Source organism: Oreochromis aureus, linkage group 9 (genome assembly GCF_013358895.1).
Source record: "Oreochromis aureus strain Israel breed Guangdong linkage group 9, ZZ_aureus, whole genome shotgun sequence".
Taxonomy (NCBI): domain Eukaryota; kingdom Metazoa; phylum Chordata; class Actinopteri; order Cichliformes; family Cichlidae; genus Oreochromis; species Oreochromis aureus.
In genome coordinates, this window is record NC_052950.1 from 34,989,175 (window position 1) to 35,015,016 (window position 25,842).

General features: G+C 41.7%; 1 protein-coding gene across 3 annotated transcripts in view; it reads left to right on the forward strand.

The window, feature by feature from the left end:
• LOC120441926 (gastrula zinc finger protein XlCGF26.1-like) overlaps window positions 1-25,842 on the forward strand; it is a 41,235-nt gene that overhangs the window by 8,854 nt on the left and 6,539 nt on the right. Inside the window, exons 1-2 of one of the 3 annotated variants that reach the window (XM_039617475.1) lie at window positions 12,588-12,604; window positions 13,147-13,167. The exons of 1 other annotated variant lie outside the window; for it this stretch is intronic. The gene's annotated coding sequence lies outside the window, so the exon portion shown is untranslated. Of the gene's footprint in view, window positions 1-12,551; window positions 12,605-13,146; window positions 13,168-25,842 lie in introns of those variants that run through there. One more of the 3 variants, XM_039617476.1, reaches the window with a different exon arrangement.

Sequence of the window (25,842 nt, forward strand, 5' to 3'; positions counted from 1 at the left end):
TGGGTGAGAGAGGTGATGAGGTGCTTGCAGATAGAGCATTTGAGATACAGCTTGAGAGGGTCTCAAAGTAAATACTACAAAACCTGGTCATCCTTTGTTGAATATGTGGAGAAGTTGTCATTTACTGAAGTATGATGTTTTACTGCTTTTATCTGTGTTTGGGTTTTTTTTTTTCTATTCCTTTCTTTAAAGCCACCTACTATCTGTAGCAAGCCAAAAAGAACTGCGCACAACGCAGCCTCCCCTTTTATTTATGTATTTATTTTATTTTATTTTCGTTTGGTTTTTTTGGTGGGCTTTGTTTTTTGGGTTTGTTTGTTTGTTTGTTTGTTTGTTTTTTGCCTTGTTCACATGGTAGTATTTTTTTGTTTGTGCCCATAGATTATACTTTTTCCTGCATCCAACTGGTTTGCCACTGCGTGGCGCAACCGGTTTCACAATGGCAGTGTTTGTAATCGCAATTCGAGTTATATTTTTCTGTACTTTTGTTATATTGGAAAATCATAAATAAAGGTGTCAAAAAAAAAGAAGGCAGAAATGGTAAAGTCGCTGTGTATAAAAGCAAGAATGCAAGGATATGTTATAGGGTCCACCTTACAATTAAAGTTGTACTTTCCATGATTAAATATTATTGATCTAGATTGAATAATTTTCTCTGGGAGCAGGCCCGTCGTCTGGAACATGCTTTATATTTACAGCATGGAGGGCATCCAGGTGGGTCCTTATACATTGCTTGCAAGTAGTCTTAAGTTGACACTTTGCAGCCTAGTAGGCATGGCCACAGCGCCAGCAGTTCTTATACGCCTTCACACATGTACTTCTGAAGTTGTTTCACATAGTGCTCACAACTGGAGCAGTACAGACAATACACCTGTCGCTCTCAGGTAACTCAGGTGTGGTGCCACACCTGAGTTACCTTTGCCAGCAGTGGACCTCTATGAAAACAGCCATCTGACTTCACAGAAATTTTATACCCCAACAATAACACATCATTATTATGACTTGTTGTCTCCCTTTGAGTCGCCTTATCCGCTCACGACTCTCGTTATCTGCTCTTTTTCCTGGAATGGCAGAGGCAAATACACCTGCCTGCCTAGCCTTGAGTATTTGATTTTATTCTACTACTGATTCTTATTTATTTACTTTCGGTTCATTGTGTTCAGACTCTCTTTGGCACAGTTCAATGCAAAGAAGAATGTTTATTTACCAAGTCAACAGGTGAAGACATATACAGTGCGGGTATAACAGGGTCATAAAGGAAAGTCCGGGAAGGGAATCACATTCACTCTCGCTCCTCTCTTCACAAAAGGTTCACACATCGGGTCGGTCACGGGTCCGGGGAAGCTGTCCACAGGAAAAGGTGGGTTACGGTAACGCAGAGAATCACAAGGCAAATTCACAGAGCTAGAGATACAATGAGCTGAGGTTCACTAACGTGTCGCGCACAATCATCCAGCGATGAGACTGTCTGCGTGTGTGTCTCTGTGACACAGGTGTGTGCGCCGAGGGTGGGAACTCTCAATTCTGGGTTTTTCCTCTCTTTTGTCCGTGGATTTCACAGTTTGAGCAGCAGATGCCTCCACTCCTCTTGCTGAGATGAGAAAAACCCGGGAGCACCATGCACCTTCACCTCACTTCCTGGCTGACAGGGTCAATGCGGCCTGCGTAGGCTCTGATTGGTCACTGAGCTAGGTGCCCTCATGTGGGGTGAACTGAGAGGTGCATTCAATGGTCATAGGAAATATGACGCTTTGTTGAAGTGGACAGTTAAAATAAAGAGAATAAATACTCTCTTTCTTTATCATTGGTGTAAATGTGTTGGTTTTTTCATCTGGGCTACATACGGTTAGCGGTGACACAGTAGCCTGAGCTGAGAGTGACACAGGAGCCTGAGCTGAGAGTGACATAGGAGCCTGAGCTGAGAGTGACACAGGAGCCTGAGCTGAGAGTGGCTGCTGGTCAGCTAACTGAGCTGAGAGCTGCTGAGCAGACGATAAGCTGTTCACATTATTATCTGCCGCACAGAACACAGCCCCTGAATGAACAGTCACACAGTCCGGAAAAGGAAAATAGTCCTCACTTACCACAGCCGGCGATTTAGAAGTTCGAATGTCCGGCTGTGGGGTTGCGCGCCGGCGGCGCGACTGCCGTTTCCTCCCCGCAGACGACTCCGACGGGCCGGGCAAAACCACCTCCGGCGGGTCGGGCAGTGAGGCAGTAGTGGCTGGAAGAAGGTGTGGTGTGTGCTGGAGAAAGGCCTCCATGGTCGGGGGAAGCGATTTCAATAGCCATGGCAGGCCGGAAAAGAGCCGTTGTAACCGGCTTTCAACGGCGCGGCGAAGCTCCTCCGGAGGGTTCTCCAGCCACAGCCCGAGGAGGATCTCCACATTATAACCGATGTTGTCTTGGAGCTCCTCGGACGGATTGAATGCCGCAGGGTCCATGTTGACTGGTTTGTACTGTCACGGTCTGCCGGGGCAAGCCGTGTGGGAATTATTTAGGACCAGGAAGCGGCAGCTTGGGTGCACATGAGTTTAATGACAACAGAAAATAAACGGTGCAGGTGGACATGAAACTGGAAAACTTAAACTGGGCAAAACTAACAAAACAAACCAGAAACGAAGATGCAGGGAGGTCCAGGGAAATACACACAGAGAGACGGATGGAGAGACACAGGGAGACCGAGGGGAAACAACACAGACGAACCAGAAACGAGGACGAGGTAACACACACTATGGCTGTGTCCCAATTCAGGGTCTGCACGCTTGAAGTACGCGCACTACGCATACTACGTACCGTGCGTACTATAAGTACGAGAAGTGTGGAAGTTAGTAGTGGGCGGATCGATCCAAATATCGATAGTATCGATCCCAAGTCGGCATCGGTATCGGATCGATACTAGCCTGGTTAGATCGATTCTTTACTTTGAGTTCTGCTTGTTTGCTATGCTGTGCTTTTGGCAAAAACGAAACAGCCAGGTTGCTGGACTCGCCGCTCCTGTGTCAGCAGAGAGCAGGCACACTTTGCTCCCCCCGCCCCCCCCTCTCTTATGTTTCGGTGTTGCGCTGACACGTCACGTGACTAGGACACTTTGGGGGTTATTAAGTTGTTTACATATTAATTATATTTTTACCAATTGTTTTTGTTGTTGAGAATTTTAATTGTAATTTTCGTATTATAGTTTATCAACACTATTTGTTTTAATTTGTTTACTGGTTTATGCGTGCACTTAAGATTAAAAAAGAAGAAAAAAGATCGTCACCACGGCAGACCCGATGGCATTTTCATGCTTCGCCGCATCATTTATTCTTACAATAATCACACGGTTGCTGTAACAGTGTATTCAACGTACACATCAGCACCACCAAACCTGCAGCGGCATCGCAGAACACGCCCTGCCACATACCCCCATCGCCCACTTCACCCCACCCCGCGAGCAGGCGAGGGAATCGGCCCAGACCATCGGCGCCCCATGCCCCGGCCGAGCGACGGGGAAGTGTCCACTCTGGCGGTCGCCTGTGCCTCCAGCGGAGGCCTGATGGCCACCCATATGGCAAGCAGAGGCAGCGGAGCAGGAGTGGAAGTGAGCCGGGGCTCAGAGGCAGCTGGGCAGACGGCCAGAACGCAGGACCATGCAGCCTGCGTGCCTAAGCGGACAGCATGCCGCCCTCAGGCAGGACCCCCGCAGACCTCGCGCACCTCGACCTCCATCTCCAGCTTGGCAGGTCCCACTGGCGCGCCAGCCTCCGGCTCACCCCGAGCCACGCGCTGTCCACCCTTACAGTGATCACCCGGTTGCTGTAACAGTAGCCTACATTCAACGGCTGCAGCCCTCCTGCTGCCAGCTGTACACATCAACACCAAAAACAACAACAGCACAAGCAGCGCACAGGTTTTAAGCCGGTGAGGCATGATTGTAGATGCAGTGAAGGTGAGTCCACCTCATCTGCAGCAGCATGGCAGACCACGGCCCGCCACAATAATAAAGCATTTTTTTATTTAATTATAAATAAATTATTTCTCCTAATTATGTCCTGGGTTTTAAGTAATTAATAATACAAAAGGAAAAATCACAAAAAACACTTAAGGTCATGAAAATTAATTGCGATTTAGCAATTCAATGAGGCATCCACCTTATTTATTGAAAAGTATCGGTATTGGTATCGGCGATACTGGCCCGTATTTACTTGGTATCGGATCGATACCAAAATATGCAGTATCGCACACCACTAGTGGAAGTGAGAGGCTTGTGAAATGGGACGGTCTAGCCTTTGTCGTGCTGCTCAGGTTGCCTAGCAACCATGATACTAACCACGAGAAATAATAATAATAATAATAATGCATTGGATTTATATAGCGCTTTTCAAGGCACCCAAAGCGCTTTACTATGACATTATTCATTCACGCCCTGGTGGAGGCAAGCTACGGTTGTAGCCACAGCTGCCCTGGGGCAGGCTGACAGAAGCGAGGCTGCCATATCGCGCTATCGGCCCCTCTGGCCAACACCAGTAGGCGGTAGGGTAAAGTGTCTTGCCCAAGGACACAACGACCAGGACAGAGAGGCCGGGGATCGAACCGGCGACCTTCCGGTTACAGGTGCCCTTCCCAACCCCCTGAGCCATGGTCGCCCTACAATGTTACATACAGCAGAAATGAAGGAGAAAAAATGTTTTGTTGGTCATTCATTTTTGTCATGAGTCATGACATCACTTTGATCAGTTGAGTATCTGAGGCTGAGACCACAGGACTGTAAAACATGATAGTTGGGCTTCATTTCTGTACTGAACAGTCAATTTAAGATTAGTTAGTAAATAACAATTAGCTAATGTTGTTCATGAGACTAAAATCCTCTAACTGTGGTAATGTAACTATAATATGGCCAATATTATATGTATTTGTAACGGAGCGAAGGTGATTTTTGCACAGTGTTATTAAAGGAGGGAAACCTTCCTCAAAACAGACAGAGCAGTGGAGCAGCCAAGGGAATGCACACAAATTAAAAACTGTATGACTAAAATATATTTTATTATATTTAAACAATTAAAAATGTAAAATGAATTAAAACAACCCTGGCCAGGGGACAACACAATGGAAATCAATAAAACACAACATTAAAAATCCGGTGGCGTCTGCCACAGTATAAAAGTCTCTAAAAATTTAAAATCCAGGCAAGCGGTGCAGAAGGGGAAAACCCGGCGGCGCACTCGCCTTCCTGTCCGTGTTCTCCGCTCCGGCCCACTAAACAAAAAACAAATAAAAAAGGGCAGCAACAGTAACTACTCTTTTAGCGACTACCGTTCAATAAAGTGGGATAAGTCAGAAGACTTACCCCGGGTGGGCAGAGCTCTCTCATCTATCCATATATATATATATATATATATATATATATATATATATATATATATATATATATATATATATACATATATATAGATATAGATAGATAGATAGATATATCTATCAGGAGTGAGTGAGTGAGTGAGTTAGACTGACACTCCCAGGCACCATGAGACATTAGGCAGATAGTGAGACTCCTTCTCCTTATCTCCAGGGAGGAGGTGTTGAGGTGAAATTATTTGAAGTGCCTCAATTCTCCGGCGGAGCTCACGGGCACGTCACTGCAACCCCGGCTTCTGCTCCGCGGCTGCTGAGTGACCCCTCATCTGGGACTCTCCTCAGCTCTTTCTGGGATAGTGGCGCGGCTGCCCCTCTGTTGGTCTTCCTTGGTCTCTTGTGTTCTGGGGGCCTCTGGATGTCTGGAGTTTGATCTCCTCCATACCTGCTTCATGCCCTGGAGGACGGGCAGTGGCCCCCACCCCTCTAGCAGATCATTACATGAAGGAACCTTTTAAAAACAAGCGTTCATGCTCACAGGTGCACACACGGGTGATCACACACACAAACTACACCCTTTTGGCTCCTACCTCAAAGCACACTGTGCGCTGTCGATCAATATTTAGTATTTACTGTCATATTCCCATATATCATTGTGATGTTGTTTATTACTCTCGTTTTCTTCTGCTTGCTTTCTTTTTCTTTCTCAACAGGTGATCCAGGTGATCGATATATGTATTTTTGTCTGCTTATTCTGTTGGTTTTGGTTTTGCCCTTCTCCCCGTCCCTCTTCTCAGCTGTTTTCTTTCCCTCTTTCTTTCTCCCTTTCTTTCCACCAGTCAAGTCTGTCCCGTATTCAGCAAGTCAAAATAAAATAAACAATAAAGGTGAATCAAATGGACCATTACGGCAAGGCTGGGATGGTCCATTTGGTAAAAATAAATCCGTTGGGCATCTTTCTTCGCTTTTAGACAATAATTCTGATGGCAAAAGAACCAAACGGGACAGGTTTAATAAAAAAAAAAAAAAAAAAAAAAAAAAAAAAAGTGCCTCAATTCTATGCTTTATATTAACTAAAATGCCATATAACCGTATAGTGTAGTATTAAGTTGACACAGCCCCTAAAAATAAAGGCATTAGACTACGTGTCCTTGGGGGGTGGAATGCTGTAGACTCTAAAACAATAATTTTAAAACGAATTCTAAAATCTATTGGGAGCCAATGTAAAGAACATAAAATAGGAGTGATGTGAGCTCGCTTGCTAGAGCGAGTTAGTAGTCTGGCTGCTGCATTTTGTATAGCTGGGAGCAGTCATATCATATCATTTAATCTGTTATTAGACTCAATTGGCTTCTCTCAAAATGTAAAAGAACCCACCCACCACTTTAATCACACTCTAGATCTTGTTTTAACATATGGCATAGAAACTGAACATTTAACAGTGTTTCCTGAAAACCCTCTGCTGTCTGATCATTTCCTGATAACATTTACATTTACAATAATTGATTACACAGCAGTGGAGAGTAGACTTTATCACAGTAGATGCCTTTATGAAAGTGCTGTAACTAAGTTTAAGAATATAATCCACCCACTGTTATCATCTTCAATGCTCATTGAGCAGAGCAGCTATCTGAACGCTACTCCAACAGAGGTCGATTATCTTGTTAATAATTTTACCTCCTCACTACGTACGACTCTGGATACTGTAGCTCCTGTGAAAACTAAGGCCTCAAATCCGAAGTCCCTGACTCCGTGGTATAATTCTCAAACACGTAGCCTAAAGCAGATAACTTGTAAGCTGGAGAGGAAATGGCGTGTCACAAATTTAGAGGATCATTATTTAGCCTGGAGAAATAGTTTGCTGCTTTATAAGAAAGCCCTCCGCAAAGCCAGAACATCTTACTATTCGTCATTGATTGAAGAAAATAAGAACAACCCCAGGTTTCTCTTCAGCACTGTAGCCAGGCTGACAAAAAGTCAGAGCACTGTTGAGCCAACAATCCCTTTAACGTTAACTAGTAATGACTTCATGAACTTCTTCACAAATAAAATTTTTATCATTAGAAAAAAAATTACCAATAATCATCCCACAGATGTAATATTATCTACAGCTACTTTTAGTACCATTGATGTTAAGTTAGACTCTTTTTCTCCAATTGATCTTTCTGAGTTAACTTCAATAATTAATTCCTCCAAACCATCAACGTGTCTTTTAGACCCCATTCCTACAAAACTGCTCAAAGAAGTCCTGCCATTAATTAATTCTTCAATCTTAAATATGATCAACCTATCTCTAATAATCGGCTATGTACCACAGGCCTTCAAGCTGGCTGTAGTTAAACCTTTACTTAAAAAGCCATCTCTAGACCCAGCAGTCTTAGCTAATTATAGGAAAATCTCCAACCTTCCTTTCATATCAAAAATCCTTGAAAGAGTAGTTGTCAAACAGCTAACAGATCATCTGCAGAGGAATGGCTTATTTGAAGAGTTTCAGTCAGGTTTCAGAGCTCATCACAGCACAGAAACAGCTTTAGTGTTGCAAGCACTTTGGCGACAGTGGGAAGGAAAAACTCCCTTTTAACAGGAAGAAACCTCTGGCAGAACCAGGCTCAGGGAGGGGCGGGGCCATCTGCTGTGATTGGTTGGGGTGAGAGAAGGAAAACAGGATAAAGACATGCTGTGGAAGAGAGAAAGAGGTTAATAACAGATATGATTCGATGCAGAGAGGTCTATTAACACATAGTGAGTGAGAAAGGTGACTGGAAAGGAAAAACTCAATGCATCATGGGAATCCCCGACAGCCTACATCTATTGCAGCATAACTAAGGGAGGATTCAGGGTCACCTGGTCCAGCCCTAACTATATGCTTTAGCAAAATGGAAAGTTTTAAGCCTAATCTTGAAAGTAGAGATAGTGTCTGTCTCCCGAATCCAAACTGGAAGCTGGTTCCACAGAAGAGGGGCCTGAAAACTGAAGGCTCTCCCTCCCATTCTACTTTTAAATACTCTAGGGACAACAAGTAGGCCTGCAGTGCGAGAGCGAAGTGCTCTAATAGGGTGATATGGTACTACAAGGTCATTAAGATAAGATGGGGCCTGATTATTTAAGACCTTGTATGTGAGCAGCAGGATTTTGAATTCAATTCCGGATTTAACAGGAAGCCAATGAAGGGAAGCCAAAACAGGAGAAATATGCTCTCTCTTTCTAGTCCCTGTCAGTACTTTTGCTGCAGCATTTTGGATTAACTGAAGGCTCTTCAGTGAGTTTTTAGGACATCCTGATAATAAAGAATTACAGTAGTCCAGCCTGGAAGTAATAAATGCATGAACTAGTTTTTCAGCATCACTCTGAGACAGGATATTTCTAATTTTAGAGATGTTGCACAAATGGAAGAAAGCAGTCTTACATATTTGCTTAATATGTGCGTTGAAGGACATGTCCGATGTGACTGCTTCTTTGCAACCTCTGTTCAACTGTTTGCATGAAGTTAAAATTTGGCTATCACATAATTTTCTTACATTGAACGAGAATAAGACCGAAATCATAGTCTTTGGTAGTCACACTCCACTAGACCAGTTAGCTGGTGCCCTAGGCCCTCTCGCTAGCCATCTCTCGCTCACTGTAAGAAACCTCGGGGTGTTCCTGGATGGCTCTTTTAAACTTGAGAAACAGGTCTCCACTGTGGTAAAAAACAGCTTTTACCAGTTGCGTCAGATTTTCAAAGCAAAGCCATTCCTTCTTTTAAAGGACCTTGAAAAGCTTATCCACGCATTTATTACATCCAGATTAGAGTACTGTAACTCCCTCTACTCGGGCCTCCAACACTCTTCTCTTTGCCTGTTTCAGTTAATTCAAAAATGCAGCTGCGCGTCTTTTAACAGGTACGAGAATCAATGAACACATAACTCCAATTTTAGCCAAATTACATTGGCTCCCTGTTAAATATCGCATAGATTTTAAAATTCTTTTGTTCACTTTTAATATTCTGAATAATGTAGCACCCACATATCTTTCTGAACTACTCCACTTATACAATCCCAACAGAGCACTTAGATCATCCAATCACAGGCTCTTAGCACAACCTAGGTCTTGAATGAAGTCGAGAGGCGACAGGGCCTTTGCATCCGTGGCACCTAAACTCTGGAATAACCTCCCTGTTCATATTCGTACTGCCGAGTCTGTCCAGTCTTTTAAATCACGTCTTAAAACTTATCTTTTTACTTTGGCTTTTGATTCTGTCTAGTTGGCTGGTCTAGCTTGTTGTGTTGTTACCTATTGTTTGTTGTCCTCTTTTATTGTTTGTTTTAATTGTCTCATGCTTTTACTGACTGTGAAGCACTATGGTCAACACTGTTGTTTTAATATGTACTATATAAATAAATTTTGAATTGAATTGAATTGAATTGAACCCACAATCCAGGCAAACGGAGTCCAAACACAGCGGAGGCCAAGTTTAACACTAGTGGTAGCAGGACGAACTGGCGAGGAGTGGCAGGCAGCGCTGGCTTAAAAACCCTCCAGATGGAGCCCCGGAAATTGGAAGCAGGTGATGAGCTGGCCAACTCCACCCCAGGGGCAACAGGAAACTGGATCAATAAAACATTCAATAATTCATTCATCATTCAATAAAACAAGAAGTTTGTTATTTAGGTATTGTAATAACCAAAAACCAGGAAAGAAGAATTGATCAAATGTTTTATCTTATTCTAGAGAAACTCAAACACAGATTTACTCAGTGGCTCTTAAGAGATTTATCATTAAAAGGCAGAGTATTAATAACTAAAGCAGAAGGCATCTCTCATCTTGTTATGCTGCATTGGTATTGCACCTTGATAATAAACTCATAAAAGAGGTTGATAAGTTACTTTTCAACTTTATTTGGAAAAATAGGACACACCAAATGAAAAAAAAAACAGTTCTTATGAACTCCTGTGTCAATGGAGGACTTAATGTGTTAGATTCTGACACTCTAAATAACACATTCAAAATAAATTAGTTAAAAAATCTAATTACTAATCCTACATCCATTTGGAATACTTTACCTATGTACATGTTTTCTAAGGAATGTGACGCTGATTTTTTCCTTACTTGTAATTTTAATATTGATAAAATCCCTATAAAAATCTCTGCTTTTCATCGCCAAGCTTTTTTTAACATGGACTCTTATTTACAAACATAACTTTAGTCCACACAGTTATTATATCTGGAATATATTAAATCCAGTTCTTTGTATTCTTCAACAGCAAAGAAAGAAATGGCTCAAAGTGGTCTAACTCAAAAATTATCTTTAATTTTACATGTTCTGGAATATGGAGACTGAGCAGACACACAGACACGCCAGCCCAAGTCTGGGGCATCAGCAGCCCATCTCGCTATATATTTTTGCAGCACGTCACACACAGTTTCAATACAAACAACTCCTTATATTGTACAAGTTCCTCTTTTCTTTGTATCAAATTTCCGGTGCAGCTTTGCACTTCCTCTTTCTAAAGTCTGTTGCCAGGGCAACCTGTCACCCTTAACATAGTTCTCGTGTGAGTCTGGCATACATAAAACAATTTAATCAGACAATAAGCACTAAGAAGATATATTTAAATCCCAGCAAATAACAAGGATATCTTAATTAAAAGAAAATCTCTCTCTGGTTTTAGTTGGTGGGTTTTCAATTTAGCTATAAATCGTGATGGTTATACAAAAGTATTTGGCTCAGTACCATCACAGGTTTGTATGCTTTTTAAGAATAAACCTAATATCACTTCATTCCACAGGCCGTTGGCATCTTTAATACAAACTTTCGTTGGCAGATATGCTTTTCTAAGCATTCTAAAAACAACAACAAATCTATCAGATCTTTATTTCAGGATAGTATAACCACAGAACCGTATGTAATTTTTTTCTGGAACCGCTTGTCTGATGATATTATGTGGAACGAAGTTTGGAGACTACCTAATCAGTTTTTAATTAACAACAAAGTTAAAGACATTTATTATAGATTAATACACAGAATTTACCCATCTAAAGATTATCTTCAAAGCAAATTCAAATTACACATTGATGCAAACTGTAGCTTTTGTCAAAAGTGCAAGGAATCTACTATTCAGCGTTTTTGGTGTTGTAACCTTGTGCAAGACTTTTGGCAGAGATTATGTGTTTTTATCTCAGAAAATCTATTTAAAAGATTTGTACTGTTTTGGAACTATTTATTATTTGGTCTACACAAACACCAAACACATTTCAACATTTACAACAGATATGTGATTAACTTGTTAATCTTAATGGCTAAATGTCATGTTCACAAATCCAAATGTTTAGGAAGACATCCCTCTTTTTATGTATTTCCCTATGAGCTTGTGCAATATCTTAATTCAATTAAGAACTCTACTAATCCAAAAGTTATAAAAACTATGGTTGTGTGTAAAAGAAATGAAGATCCTTCAATCACTTTACTTTTTGCTTTAATCAGTTAAACTTTTCCCCCTAGCAGGTTCCCCCTGTAGGTTCTGAATAATGTTTATTTGTTTGTTTATTGTATACAATTTTTTGTAAGCATAACACCTTTAATATAGTACTGTTTAAATCTAGTTTGTATTGTACCGATGTTTGAATAAAGGTTTGTTAAAAAAAGAAGAAGAAGAAGAAGCAGGGGGAGGAGACGAAGAAGAAGGGGTGTGCGTACTGTGCTCTTTGCTGTGTCTTTCCGCCGTTTTAAAAAATGGGCACTTTTTGAAGAACCCGTATCAAAGTATTGTGGAGAAGCGTCGTGTTAAATCTAATCGATTAACGGCTTGTTGTGAGGTATGTATTGCAGCTGCGAAGACGAACGTACGTTCTCCTGTTAGGTTACAGCTGGTAGGAAGGTGCGTTCAGTGTGTCTTTGTAATTTTAAGTTTCCATGTCAAACGAGATAAAACAGTTATTTCTGGATGTGCAATTGTTTGCTGAGTTTGGTAACAATGTGTTTGTGTAAACCACGTGATGATTTAAGTCATTTAGTCTTTACAGAATATGTGAGCGAGACTAAAAGAGCAATATTTTTATGTTTAGTAAACTGACGTCTCTAAATGTAACTGCTTTTATTTTATTAGTTCTGACGAGGACAGCTGAGTGATGTTGTTGGTGAGCTTGGATTAAATCATCTCTAAACAAAGAACTTGTCCTCGTGGTGACTGACTTGGGGAGTGGAGGTCAGTGAGCCCATTGTCTCTGCTGGTCCGACTCAACTACAAAGCCGGCCCGCTCGCCCCTCCCTGAGTCTGAGAGGAGATCCAGAGTAAGTCAGTTATAACTACATTGGTTGCTTAACTTTATCATTTTCTACAGGGTCTCTCTCTCTTAGCTCATTTTGGTTTGATTTCTGCCTTCTGTTTAGCCTCTCTGTTTGTCCGCCTCAGTGCGTCAATGTTTTATCATTTGAGATAAACTCTCTGTTTCCCTTCATATAAAGGTGATCTCTATGGATATTGTGGAAAATATACATGTAGCATTATTTTAATAAGTGTCAGTCAATCAAGGAGCAAAAGAATATTTAAACTAAAACACATTAAAAGAAGTGTTTTTCTTGTAACTGCATACGTTCCTGCACAGGGGCGGTTAGAACAGGATGTACTCAGGATATGGCGTACACGATCACAGGCCTCATAACGAACAACAGGAAATAGCTGGGGGTGAAAGGGTCTAAAAACTGCATTCTAAGTGTTGTAAAAAGGAGATGCAGCTAACTGTCGCTGATGCATGATATGTAACTTGCTCATGCATCTTGGGTGTGTACAACCCTTTAAATAAAGAAGTTCTTGTGCTTCCTCTTTTTTTCAGGGTTGCTGGGCCGTTGACACGGTATTTTCAGTTCGTGTTCATTGTTTATCCTCTGCATGTTCTACTTCCTGTTTTATTGTGTTAGCCTTACTCTGTGCATTATGTTCTAGCTCCCTTCCCATTTATCATTAGTTCATTATGCTCAGCTGTTCTCTCACGTCTCTAATCACTCATCATTCAGCCTGTGTATTTATGTTCCTCAGTTCCACCAGTCCAGTGTCGTGTCACTGATGTTGATGTTATGTTGTCGTTCCCGTCTGTGTTCAGTTATTCAGCCAGCCTCTCAGTCTTTCAGTCAGCTAGTCAGTGTTGCCGTTGCTGCTTTGTCCATTCACTCGCTCCAATAAATCCTCTTCGTTCTGCACCGCGAGTCCTGCGTTTGGGTCATCTCTTCCACACCTACACACACAACCCCTGACAACTTTAAGATCTACCGGACTACACTGAGGGTGGTATCGTGTACGTCTCCCACATATGTGCTTAATACATAATTGTTGTTGACTGGACCTGATGTGAGTATTGGTTGTTTGTTCTCAGCCCAACATAAAACAATCGGGACAAGAGGCTCAGCATGACCTCATTAAAAATGCTCTGTTTTCCTTTTCCACTTCTCTTCTTTCATATTCTTTCTGATGTCTTTTCTTGTGTAAGCTGCTAACTCTTGTGATGGACATTTCTTTATTTTATGTGTTGATCATATGTTTTGACAATATCACTTTAGTAATATCTATAGTACATTTTGTGTGACTCTGTTCTACATATAGGAAAACATCAAATATGTATTTCACAGGTTATTCCACACACACAGATGGGTATTGTGAGTGAGTTAGACTGAGGCTACGTCCACACGTACACGAGTATTTTTGAAAACAGAGATTTTCCGTTTTCGTTTTAAAAAATAATCCCGTCCACATGTAAACGCAGAAATGAAGGAAAACGCAGCTAGGAGCATGCCAAAGCAACAGGTGGTGATATATTCCTAACCGTGTAGAAATGTTGGCCAATCAGAAGTCTAGAAGCCTCGGTGGGAAATAGTAAACAAAGATGGGGCGTAGAAGCAGAACCGAGTCGTATGTGTGGAGGGACAGTAACTGTGTGTGTATATGTAAGCATTTAAACACTGCAGAGAGAACAATTAACAGTAACAGTATTGTAGAAATTCATTTCACCGAAACAAAACGTGGCGCACAGTGTGCAGGGCTTGCAAAATTTCAAAATCCCTGGTAGCCCTTCGGGCAGGCACTCTTCAGTTTTTGGTAGCCCAAAATAAATTTAAGTAGCCCGAATAAAAAAGAGAGCAATTTTTTATGTTTTGTTTCCTTTACAATGTATAATATTGTAAAGGAAACAAAAATTTATCAGAAAATTGTTAAAATACAAATCACAACAACTGTATAAAAATCACAGTCATCAACTCAAATACTTGTTTCTAATTGAACAGAAATTTCTATGAACTTGCAAGAACTGTGTAGAACATGAATCAGTCTGTGTCAGATCCTGAATCTGAAATTTCCACCGAAGTCAAGGGTAAGGGGTAAGTGGAACCAAGATTGAGGCCATTTGCTTTTTGAAGTTTGCAAAGACTGCTAAATTTGGCCAATGGTAGTTCACTCTTTGCAACATAGTACGCTTTTGAAAGATTTTTCAGGACTTCTGCTTGTGCTTGGTTTATTTTTAGTATGTTTTTTGCAATTGCTGTTTGTTCTGGGAAAGATATTGCAGACTGGGCAATAATGCATTTCTTGCATTTCTCATGGGTTCTGATGGGGTCTTTCTTAAAATTACTGGTCCCAGTTACAAAGGCGCTTGTCGACTCAAATGAAATGAAACTCACGACACACCCGGCAGAACATCATGTTATTTAGCTCGTCATATTCCAGCCACATAAATTCTTTTGTCCATGAAACCAAAAAAGCTGCGCTTTCTTTTTGCCTCATAGTCTGATTTGTCATAACTTTTCCGTTTTGTGGTAGGCTTTTATTTGGCTGTGCCTTCTGCACCCTGACCTGTCTTATTTGGCTCAGCAGAACTAAAATTCCAGCGTAAATCCTGCTGCTTTTACACACGTACTTACATAACGGTCAGCGATTCTCTGCGCAATCAACCTCTCACATGTTTAAACTTGCTGTGGGAGATTTCACTTGTCACGTTTGAATAGTAAGCTAATGAGTGATAAGACGATGTCAGAGGAATTGGTGCGCAATTAATCGTCACTCACCAATCAGCCGCTCTCTACACACAGTTCGTGCGATCGCAAAGTGAAAGTGAAAGCAAAAAACAAGCGAAAATTCAAACGCGATTTCAATATGTCACATATTGACAGTGGCTCATCGATGCCAATAACATAATTACTCAGCTACATTTGCGAAAGAAAATGCAAAAGCATTGACACATATTTTTTCTTCCTATGATAGCCCGACGGGCAGGGCTGAGATAGATTTTGGTAGCCCGACTGGAAAAATCGCTAGCCCCGGGACGTCGGGCTAGCGATTTTGCGAGCCCTGGTGTGACGTCAAAAAAGGTGCACACCTTTGACGCTGCGTTTTCTCCGTTTTTCTCATCCACGCGTAAATGCAAAAACGGAGTTTTGGAAAATATCCACCCTGGCAGGCATTTTTAGAAATCTCCGTTTTCATTGACCGAGAACGCCGTTTACGTGTGGACGAAAGGTGCAAACGCATAGAAAAATATGCGTTTTCAAAAATACCCTGGTGCGTGTGGACGTAGCCTGACACTCCCAGGCACCATGAGACTTTAGGCAGATAGTGAGACTCCTTCTCGTTGTCTCCAGGGAGGCGGTGTTGAGATGAAATTATTTGAAGTGCCTCAATTCTATGCTTTATATTAACTAAATGCCATATAACCATATAGTGTAGTATTAAGTGGACATGGCCCTGAAAAATAAAGACATTAGACTACGTGTCCTTGGGGGTAGAAAGCTGTAGACCAGCGGTCCCCAACCTTTTTTGCACCACGGACCGGTTTATGCCCGACAATATTTTCATGGACCGGCTTTTAAGGTGTTGCAGATAAATACAACACAGTACTATTTAGATACAGAAAAGTTTATATAATTATTTATCCTTGTTGCGCAAACAAGCCTGCATAACATAATAAATATAGAATTTGAAAAGTAACAAATGCTATCTAATAAGATACACTAGCTACTAGGGGTGGGCGATATAAACGATATACGATAGAAACGATATAGATTTGGCCAACGATAGAGATTTTGACTATATCGCTCTATCGCGATAGCGCATGTTGATGATGTCATCAAGCTGCGCCTGTTTTGGTCGAAAGTATCGCAGCGGCTACAACCATTATCATCTGTAAATTATGTTCTCCTGACTGAAGTTTGGTCCGTGTATAGCATCCTGCTATGCGATTGCATTTGTCCCTGACCACCAGAATCCCTCATGTTAACTTTTATCGAGTGGAAAAAAGTTGCCGTTCATCCACCAGCTTCACTGTGCTAATTTTATGCTAACATAGCTGTGTCGCTAGCAATCACGTAGCACAACATTATATACCAGGTAGTCCAACTTCGGTAACCTTGCAAACGCCACTGCTGTTTAGTTTTCTGTCTTAATTTATGTTGGAAGTGATAGCAGAGCTGTACGTTTGAATTAGTTTCAAACATCTCTCAGTCAGAACATGGTATGAAATGTTTAGGTATAAACTAGCGAGCTAATTTCCTGTTAACTTCTAACTCCGTTAAACTTAATTGTTACACCTGATAAAGCAGCAATGCTGATGATTTAATTAAAGATGAAAGAATTTAGACTGTTTTTAACTCTCAGTGTTCGTTTGACTTTTGGACCTGAAGGGGATGGAGTTTTGGACCCAGATTAGTCCTTACTACGGCAGACGTAATGCTCTGACAATCCATCAAGCAGTCCATCAGCAGGCTTACCAAAGTTGTACTAAAACATTTTTTAACAGATTTCTACACGCCAAAATCGGTTCAAGGTCAGTGAGCACAACCAGAATTCATACATAAGGCACATTTTTGATTTTTGAGAAAATAGAAGCATTTTAAGTGTGCCTTATAGTGTGGAAAATACGTTATACAGAAGAAAAGAATATATCGTGATATATATCGTTACCGCACATGCTTCAAATTATATCGCGATATGAATTTTAGGCCATATCCCCCAGCTCTGCTAGCTACTAGATACATGTTCTGAAGAGTTTTGGCAAACAACCATTTGACTTGTGCGTTTCACCTGCTCCTGTTCCATCTCTGTTCTGTCTCCCTCTTTGTGCTGACAATCAAGCCAAACACCAACATCATCAAATATACAGTTGAAACCAGATATTTACATACCCTTCAGATAAAAAAGGTGCTTTTTTAATTGTAACATCAAATCAGACTAAATGTTTATTTTTATAGATCGATAAATATAAAAAATGTAAGAGTAAAGAGAGAAATTGTCTGTATTTCTTAATTGCAAATGGCATCCAAATTGTATTCAAAATTGAGCCTCACTAATGGAGCTCCACAATTCTTTTCCTGGTGTTTTGGTTGACATCTCTTGATTTCCCCATGTCAAAGAAACAGGCTCTGTGTTTTGCCTTATATGGATCCACAGGTGTGCCACCAATTTACTCACATGGACTCTACTAACCTGTCAGAAGCTTCTTCAGCTCAGAATGGAATTGTCTGGAGTTTTCTTATTAATTAACAATAAACTTAGAGTACATGTACTCCTAAATTTGATGAAAGTGATAAATAAACAGACAGCTCTCTCTCTCTCTTTATTATGACATTTAACTAATTTAAAATACATTTCAATATTTATTTATCTAAAACAAAACAAGTTTACTCTAAATTGATTTTTAAAAGTAAAAAATGTTTTTATGTTTTCTCCCTAAAGTGTATGGCCAGACATCCTCCAGCTTCTGTCTCCTGAGGGGCACCAGGCAGGGATGCCCACTCTCCCCTTCACTGTTTGCAATGTTTATCAAACCACTATCAGCAGCATTTAGACAGGCTACAACAATTAAGGGCATAAAATGTAAGAACGTAGAACATAAAATCAGTCTCTATGCGGATGATGTGTTGCTTTTTCTGCAAAACTCATAAACCAACCTTTCTGAGGTAATTACTCTAATAAACTGGTTTTCAAGAGTTTCAGATTATTCAGTTAACTGGCCAAAATCTACAGTTCTTCCCATTAACTGCTGGGAAGGGTCGCCACTATAAAAATGATGATCTTGCCAAAAATAAATTACTTATTTTTAATGATCCCTAACAAACCATCACAAGATTGGTTCAGATCTCTGGATTCATATATTTCTAAATTCCTTTGGAAAGATAAACCCCCACGTATCAGCTTAAAAACGCTACAAAGAACCAAGGATAGAGGAGGATTAGATCTGCCTTATTTTCAACAATACTTCTTAGCCAACAGGCTTCAGTTAATCTCAGAATGGTTAAAACATACCTTCTTAGATGAGCCCTGGCTAGATATTAAACAGGCACTATGCAATGATCTAGAGATTTCAGACCTACCATTTATCAGCTCAAACATCAAACGACATGAATGCTTTAAAAGCATCAGCATCAGCTTTTCTCTGACAGCATGGTGGGAGTTTCTAAAAATAACGGAGTCTTCATTAATCCCATGCAAATGTACACCTATCTGGAATAACCCTGAAATATTACAAAACAATAATATGATTAAGTTTCAAGAATGGAGTTGTAAAGGAATTAAATACTTAGAACATATATTAGAGGGAACAGAATTTATTCCATTTGACAGACTAGTTACACAATATGGGATCAACAAGAAAAGATTTTTAGAATATCAAAAATTAAATCCATAGTAAAAAAGAAATTTAACCTCAGTCAAGTTGAATTACAAACACCACCAAGTGCGGTACATTTTCTTACTCTTAAATCCCCCAAATTATTATCTAAAATATACAGAACACTTTCTAAAATAGATGAATCAATATCCCTTCCTATTGCAAAGTGGGAAGCAGATTTATCAGTCAGCTTAGACCAAAACTTCTGGTCTCAGATATGCTTAAAAACCTTTAAATTGATTAAAAATCCCAGTCTGCAATTAATACAATACAAAATACTACATAGAGTGCACTATACAGGTCATCGGATGTTCAAGATGGGCTTTACATCTTCCATCAACTGCTCACACTGTCAAGACAATACACCAGAAAATTACATCCACGCTCTTTGGTTCTGTCCACCAGTGCAGAAGTTTTGGCGCGAGATATGTGAAGACTTATCAAAGTGATCTGAAATGTAAAATTCCAACCTCCCCTTCAGGGATGATGTCACTACAGAAACTAATGCAGTCCACATGGTTTTTACTGCCCTATGCATCGCCAAGTAAATGGTCCTCATGAACTAGAAAAATAAAAATAATCTTAATTCTTGCCAATAAAAAAAAAAAACAAGCTTGGACACTGCTAGCACGGGGCGCCCACACAAACGCAAAGAAGGAGATGAAGCATCACTAAATATGTTTCCAAACCAACTTCATTATAAGCCAAAGACTAGAAAATATGGTGAAGCATATCTTCCCTTTGGTTTCACCTGCACAAGTGCCGAGGTAGGTCTCCCTGCAGAATTGGTTTTCCCTTCGTCAGAAGCAGCGCTGGGCTGTTCAAATCACAGACAAATAGTATCCCACATTCATGATTTTTAGTTCACAAACACTTGTTGTAGCGACTAACTACTCCTGGCATTTTTGAGATGTTCTTTATACAGTAAAGTTACAGTGGGATACAAATAACATCAGGCTCATCCAATGTTCCCTCTAAGCTAATTGCGCACTGCTGGCACGGTCTCTGCGCACTGAAAATCTGCGTTGCGCACATCTAACCTGAATTGAAATTAAAATTAAAACTTTAACAATTCTGTTTTGCAGTGTTAGTCAGTAAGTGACTGGCTGCTCCTGTATTGGATTAGAACGATGCCACCTTATCCCATAGTCCAGCAAATAATGCAATTCACATTCGTATATACGCAGCTAATCAACGTCGTTGACAGGCTATGACAGCGTCCTTATGTGCCGACACCGGTGTTTTAGCTAGCAAAGCGGCGTGGCTGATGTGGAGTGAAGCCACGTTAATGACAACGTGTACAACCATTGGAGATGTGAGCAGGACAGACGGAACAACTGACGGGAAAAGTGTGGACTTTATACCAGTTTTTAAATTGTGTTGATCGGCCACGTAAAACCAGAGTTATGATAAAAATATCTGCAATGTTTGGTTTTCTTCCTGAATACTATTGTTATTTATATTTACTGCGGGACCAAACGTTTTATAAGAAAAAACGCTCGAAAGCACTCTCTGCCTGTGAGCAAAGACAAAACCAAAAAAAACCCCACTCTTTCCTATTGGTTGAAAAAAGTACCATGTCGACCAATCAAAAAATGATATGGCAACGTGGCATCTAGTTGTTAAGAAACGGGGTGAAGTTTTAGGAGTGACGGTTTTGAGATGTGAGAGATTTGCGACGTTTAGCGCAAATCTTGTGTAGTTAGTGTGTAGAGTAGTCAATAGTTTTGTTGTGTGTGTCAGAACAATGAGGCGACTGCTGAATGTTACAGGTGTTACAGGAGTGATACATCTCCTGTTGTCAGGCCTGCAGGTATCAGGCTGTTGTTCTCCTTTATCTCATAGTGGACAGAAATTATTTTTTGGAGTGGCACAAATAATTTGTGTGGCATCAGATTTGATGCAGAACAGCTGATTGTTCTGTAAATAGTTTGAAATGTTTATTTAAAAATGCATTGGCTGCATTTAAAAAACATAGCTGCAAAAAACGTTGTTTGCTAAACTGAGTTACTTTTTTGAAGGAGTTACTATATAATTAATTGCCCAACATTGGTCATTATATACTATATTTTGCAGACAGAGAGTTACAGGACTCTCTCCCAGACCACAGACTCATACTCATAATACAAGTCAGAGCTTTATTTTTTTTTTAAAAAGAAAGGAAAAAAGAAAGAAAGTTGTGTTTTCGAAATTGGAGTTCAAAATATTTTTACTTCCAATAGTGTTAACATACTACACAGGCCAATGGCTAGATTTTTTTTTTTAAATTTTCATTGTAAATGGGCTAAAGTAGTTAATTAAAGGTAGTCTAACATAAATGTAAATGCTGTAATTGGATTTGATTTTAATAAACCATGTAACTTGGATGGATTAGATGCTGGCGTGACCACAGTGCACACGTCTGATGTCGCTCACAGTGGTCCAAGGGATCGCTCAGGGAGTTTGTGTGTTCGCTCAGACACATGAAAAATTAGAGGGAACATTGGGCTCATCCTGCCACAATTTGTTCCCCGGTTCAAATCACGGACAAACAGTATCCCACAGTTGTTTATGCTTTTGAACCCATTTTTCAGAGGGATTGAAGAATGTATTGATAGCAATGTTGAATATAATTACACAGGGAAAAAAACAACTACATGTAAAATAATCACATCGTGACGCCTCTGGCTTTCTAAATAGAGGGACAGTAACTGCGTGTGTATATGTAAGCATGTAAAAACCGAAGATAGTCAGATTAACAGTATTTTGTCTCGATCCTCCATTTTGCAATTCATCTCATGTAAACAATAATGTGGCGCACAGCGTGACGTGAAAAAAGGCACATACCTTTGTCCACACGTAAACGCAAAAAAGGAGTTTTAAAAAATCTCCGTTCTCGGTGATTTGAAACGCCGTTTACGTGTGGACGACACAGCTGCGTTTTCAAAAATACCCGTGTAGATGCGGACGCAGCGTAAAAGAGTTAGGAGTTTATTTTATTACTACCTGTAATTTATTGCAGATTACTTGTATTTGCTTAATTGTTTACTAAATGTTTGAGGTGTGAAATAAACTGCAATGGAGCAAAATATGGGTGTGTGTGGTTGGAGGACGTGTGCGTGTGTGTGTGCATGTGCATGTGCGTGCGCGCGCGGCGGGTGGGGGGGCGCGAACATTTTTCTTGTAAAACAAGGGGGGCCCAGCAAAAAAAGTTTGGGAACCACTGATCTAATAGATCACATTAGTCTCGATACAGCCTCTGCCATCACATTAGATCAATCCCTCTGGGCTCCTTTGATTGGCTCCATCACCTAGCGGGGGTGGGGGGTCATGGTTTGGTCCCGCCTTAGCTATTGTGGTTGATGTGGAGGTTGGGACGGGCTTAGGGCGCCTGGTAGACCCCTAGAGACGTTATCTCTGGAGGGCTTAACCCGGGGGTTGTGTTCATAACCTGGTTAGTGGCTCTGGTCGCTCTTAGAGGGTGTTCTCCTCGTGGCTGCGTGCAGCTGGACTGGAGGATGGTCTGTGCTAGCGGACGTAGGTTACTGGCCTGGTGGCCTGGCTGCCCCGATTGGATCCGGGGCAGGCGTGGGCGCTTGGGGTTCGGGGGTGCTTCGCCTCCGTGCTGGAGCTTTGGCTGGACCTTGGGGGCTTCGGTCCTCGTCGTTGTGTTGCCAAGGTTGTGGGCGGGTGGGTGCACGGGGGCTCAGCCCTGGCGCAGGGGGCCTCTGGTGCATTGGCCTAACTGGGGGGCTCTTCAACTGGCAGGGAGGTTGTTCCATCCTTGCAGGAGTCCACTCTGCAGGTGAGGGAGAGACATAGAAGAGGTGGAGAATAAACCTAACCTGGGGGTCTGTTGTCTTGTGTAGTCTGGGAGATGATTGAATGTTGGGGTGGGTACAGTTTCCTCTGCGGTGGGGTAGGGTGGGCTGCCCCGGTTTCTGTGGGGCTTGGCGGTGCTGCTGCCGTAGGCCCCGGTCTGGATGGGCCTGGAGTCCCTTACCTTGGTGGGTACCAGAGGACGGGGGTGCCTACTGGGGTCAGCGGGGGAGCTGGCCCTAGGGAGGGGCATGTCGCGAGAAGGGGACGCCCCCCCGTCCCCTTCTGGCCACCTGTGCCTCAATTTTATTCCATAACTTAGACATCCAGATTACATACATTCTCATAACACAAACATATATATAGGGCCTTGAGGGTGGGCACGTTAACGGCGTCCAGTGGACAGTCTGTGTATTCAAACCTACCTCTGGCGCCGGTGCCCACCTCTCAATTTTAAATCCATGTAGACATTGAGGGTTCTCGGGAGGGGCTGTGCTAACACCTGCTGCTCTCTGGCAGCAGCACCATTCCCTCCCTTGTTTTAAATGCACTTTAGAGCAACACGCAGCAACACTACACATGAGCGGGAGGAAGGAGGTATGGGGTCTTCACACACCCCCATTTTCTACTAGCCATCGGGGCAGGGGGGCTGGGAGGAGGTGTTGGCTTTCCGATTGGTCTCCCTGCTGCTGCGGAGCCTGGGGCGGTCTGCTTGCCTCCACCGCGGGGGAAAGGGTAACATCTCTTGGGTCTGGGTGCCATTTCCCCCTCTGGGGGCAAAGGTACCTGGACCCGGGGTATAGAGTATGTTTGGGGAGTGTGATTGTGTGTACATGTCCATTTATGTCAATCCTTACGTTGGGTGAGTGCTGAGTGTGTGTATACAGTGGCTTGCAAAAGTATTCGGCCCCCTTGAACTTTTCCACATTTTGTCACATTACAGCCACAAACATGAATCAATTTTATTGGAATTCCAGGTGAAAGACCAACACAAAGTGGTGTACATGTGAGAAGTGGAACGAAAATCATACATGATTCCAAACATTTTTTTACAAATAAATAACTGAAAAGTGGGGTGTGCGTAATTATTCAGCCCCCTGAGTCAATACTTTGTAGAACCACCTTTTGCTGCAATTAACAGCTGCCAGTCTTTTAGGGTATGTCTCTACCAGCTTTGCACATCTACAGACTGAAATTCTTGCCCATTCTTCTTTGCAAAACAGCTCCACAACTGCTCTGTGACGGCCTCAGAGGTTGTGTAAGAGAATATTGGGAGCAACAACACCATGAAGTCCAAAGAACACACCAGACAGGTCAGGGATAAAGTTATTGAGAAATTTAAAGCAGGCTTAGGCTACAAAAAGATTTCCCAAGCCTTGAACATCCCACGGAGCACTGTTCAAGCGATCATTCAGAAATGGAAGGAGTATGGCACAACTGTAAACCTACCAAGACAAGGCCATCCACCTAAACTTACAGGGAGTGCAGAATTATTAGGCAAATGAGTATTTTGTCCACATCATCCTCTTCATGCATGTTGTCGTACTCCAAGCTGTATAGGCTCGAAAGCCTACTACCAATTAAGCATATTAGGTGATGTGCATCTCTGTAATGAGAAGGGGTGTGGTCTAATGACATCAACACCCTATATCAGGTGTGCATAATTATTAGGCAACTTCCTTTCCTTTGGCAAAATGGGTCAAAAGAAGGACTTGACAGGCTCAGAAAAGTCAAAAATAGTGAGATATCTTGCAGAGGATGCAGCAGTCTTAAAATTGCAAAGCTTCTGAAGCGTGATCATCGAACAATCAAGCGTTTCATTCAAAATAGTCAACAGGGTCGCAAGAAGCGTGTGGAAAAAACCAAGGCGCAAAATAACTGCCCATGAACTGAGAAAAGTCAAGCGTGCAGCTGCCAAGATGCCACTTGCCACCAGTCTGGCCATATTTCAGAGCTGCAACATCACTGGAGTGCCCAAAAGCACAAGGTGTGCAATACTCAGAGACATGGCCAAGGTAAGAAAGGCTGAAAGACGACCACCACTGAACAAGACACACAAGCTGAAACGTCAAGACTGGGCCAAGAAATATCTCAAGACTGATTTTTCTAAGGTTTAATGGACTGATGAAATGAGAGTGAGTCTTGATGGGCCAGATGGATGGGCCCGTGGCTGGATTGGTAAAGGGCAGAGAGCTCCAGTCCGACTCAGGCGCCAGCAAGGTGGAGGTGGAGTACTGGTTTGGGCTGGTATCATCAAAGATGAGCTTGTGGGGCCTTTTCGGGTTGAGGATGGAGTCAAGCTCAACTCCCAGTCCTACTGCCAGTTTCTGGAAGACACCTTCTTCAAGCAGTGGTACAGGAAGAAGTCTGCATCCTTCAAGAAAAACATGATTTTCATGCAGGACAATGCTCCATCACACGCGTCCAAGTACTCCACAGCGTGGCTGGCAAGAAAGGGTATAAAAGAAGAAAAACTAATGACATGGCCTCCTTGTTCACCTGATCTGAACCCCATTGAGAACCTGTGGTCCATCATCAAATGTGAGATTTACAAGGAGGGAAAACAGTACACCTCTCTGAACAGTGTCTGGGAGGCTGTGGTTGCTGCTGCACGCAATGTTGATGGTGAACAGATCAAAACACTGACAGAATCCATGGATGGCAGGCTTTTGAGTGTCCTTGCAAAGAAAGGTGGCTATATTGGTCGCTGATTTGTTTTTGTTTTGTTTTGAATGTCAGAAATGTATATTTGTGAATGTGGAGATGTTATATTGGTTTCACTGGTAAAATAAATAATTGAAATGGGTATATATTTGTTTTTTGTTAAGTTGCCTAATAATTATGCACAGTAATAGTTACCTGCACACACAGATATCCCCCTAAAATAGCTAAAACTAAAAACAAACTGAAAACTACTTCCAAAAACATTCAGCTTTGATATTAATGAGTTTTTTGGGTTCATTGAGAACATGGTTGTTGTTCAATAATAAAATTATTCCTCAAATATACAACTTGCCTAATAATTCTGCACTCCCTGTATAGGCCGAACAAGGAGAGCGCTGATCAGAAATGCAGCCAAGAGGC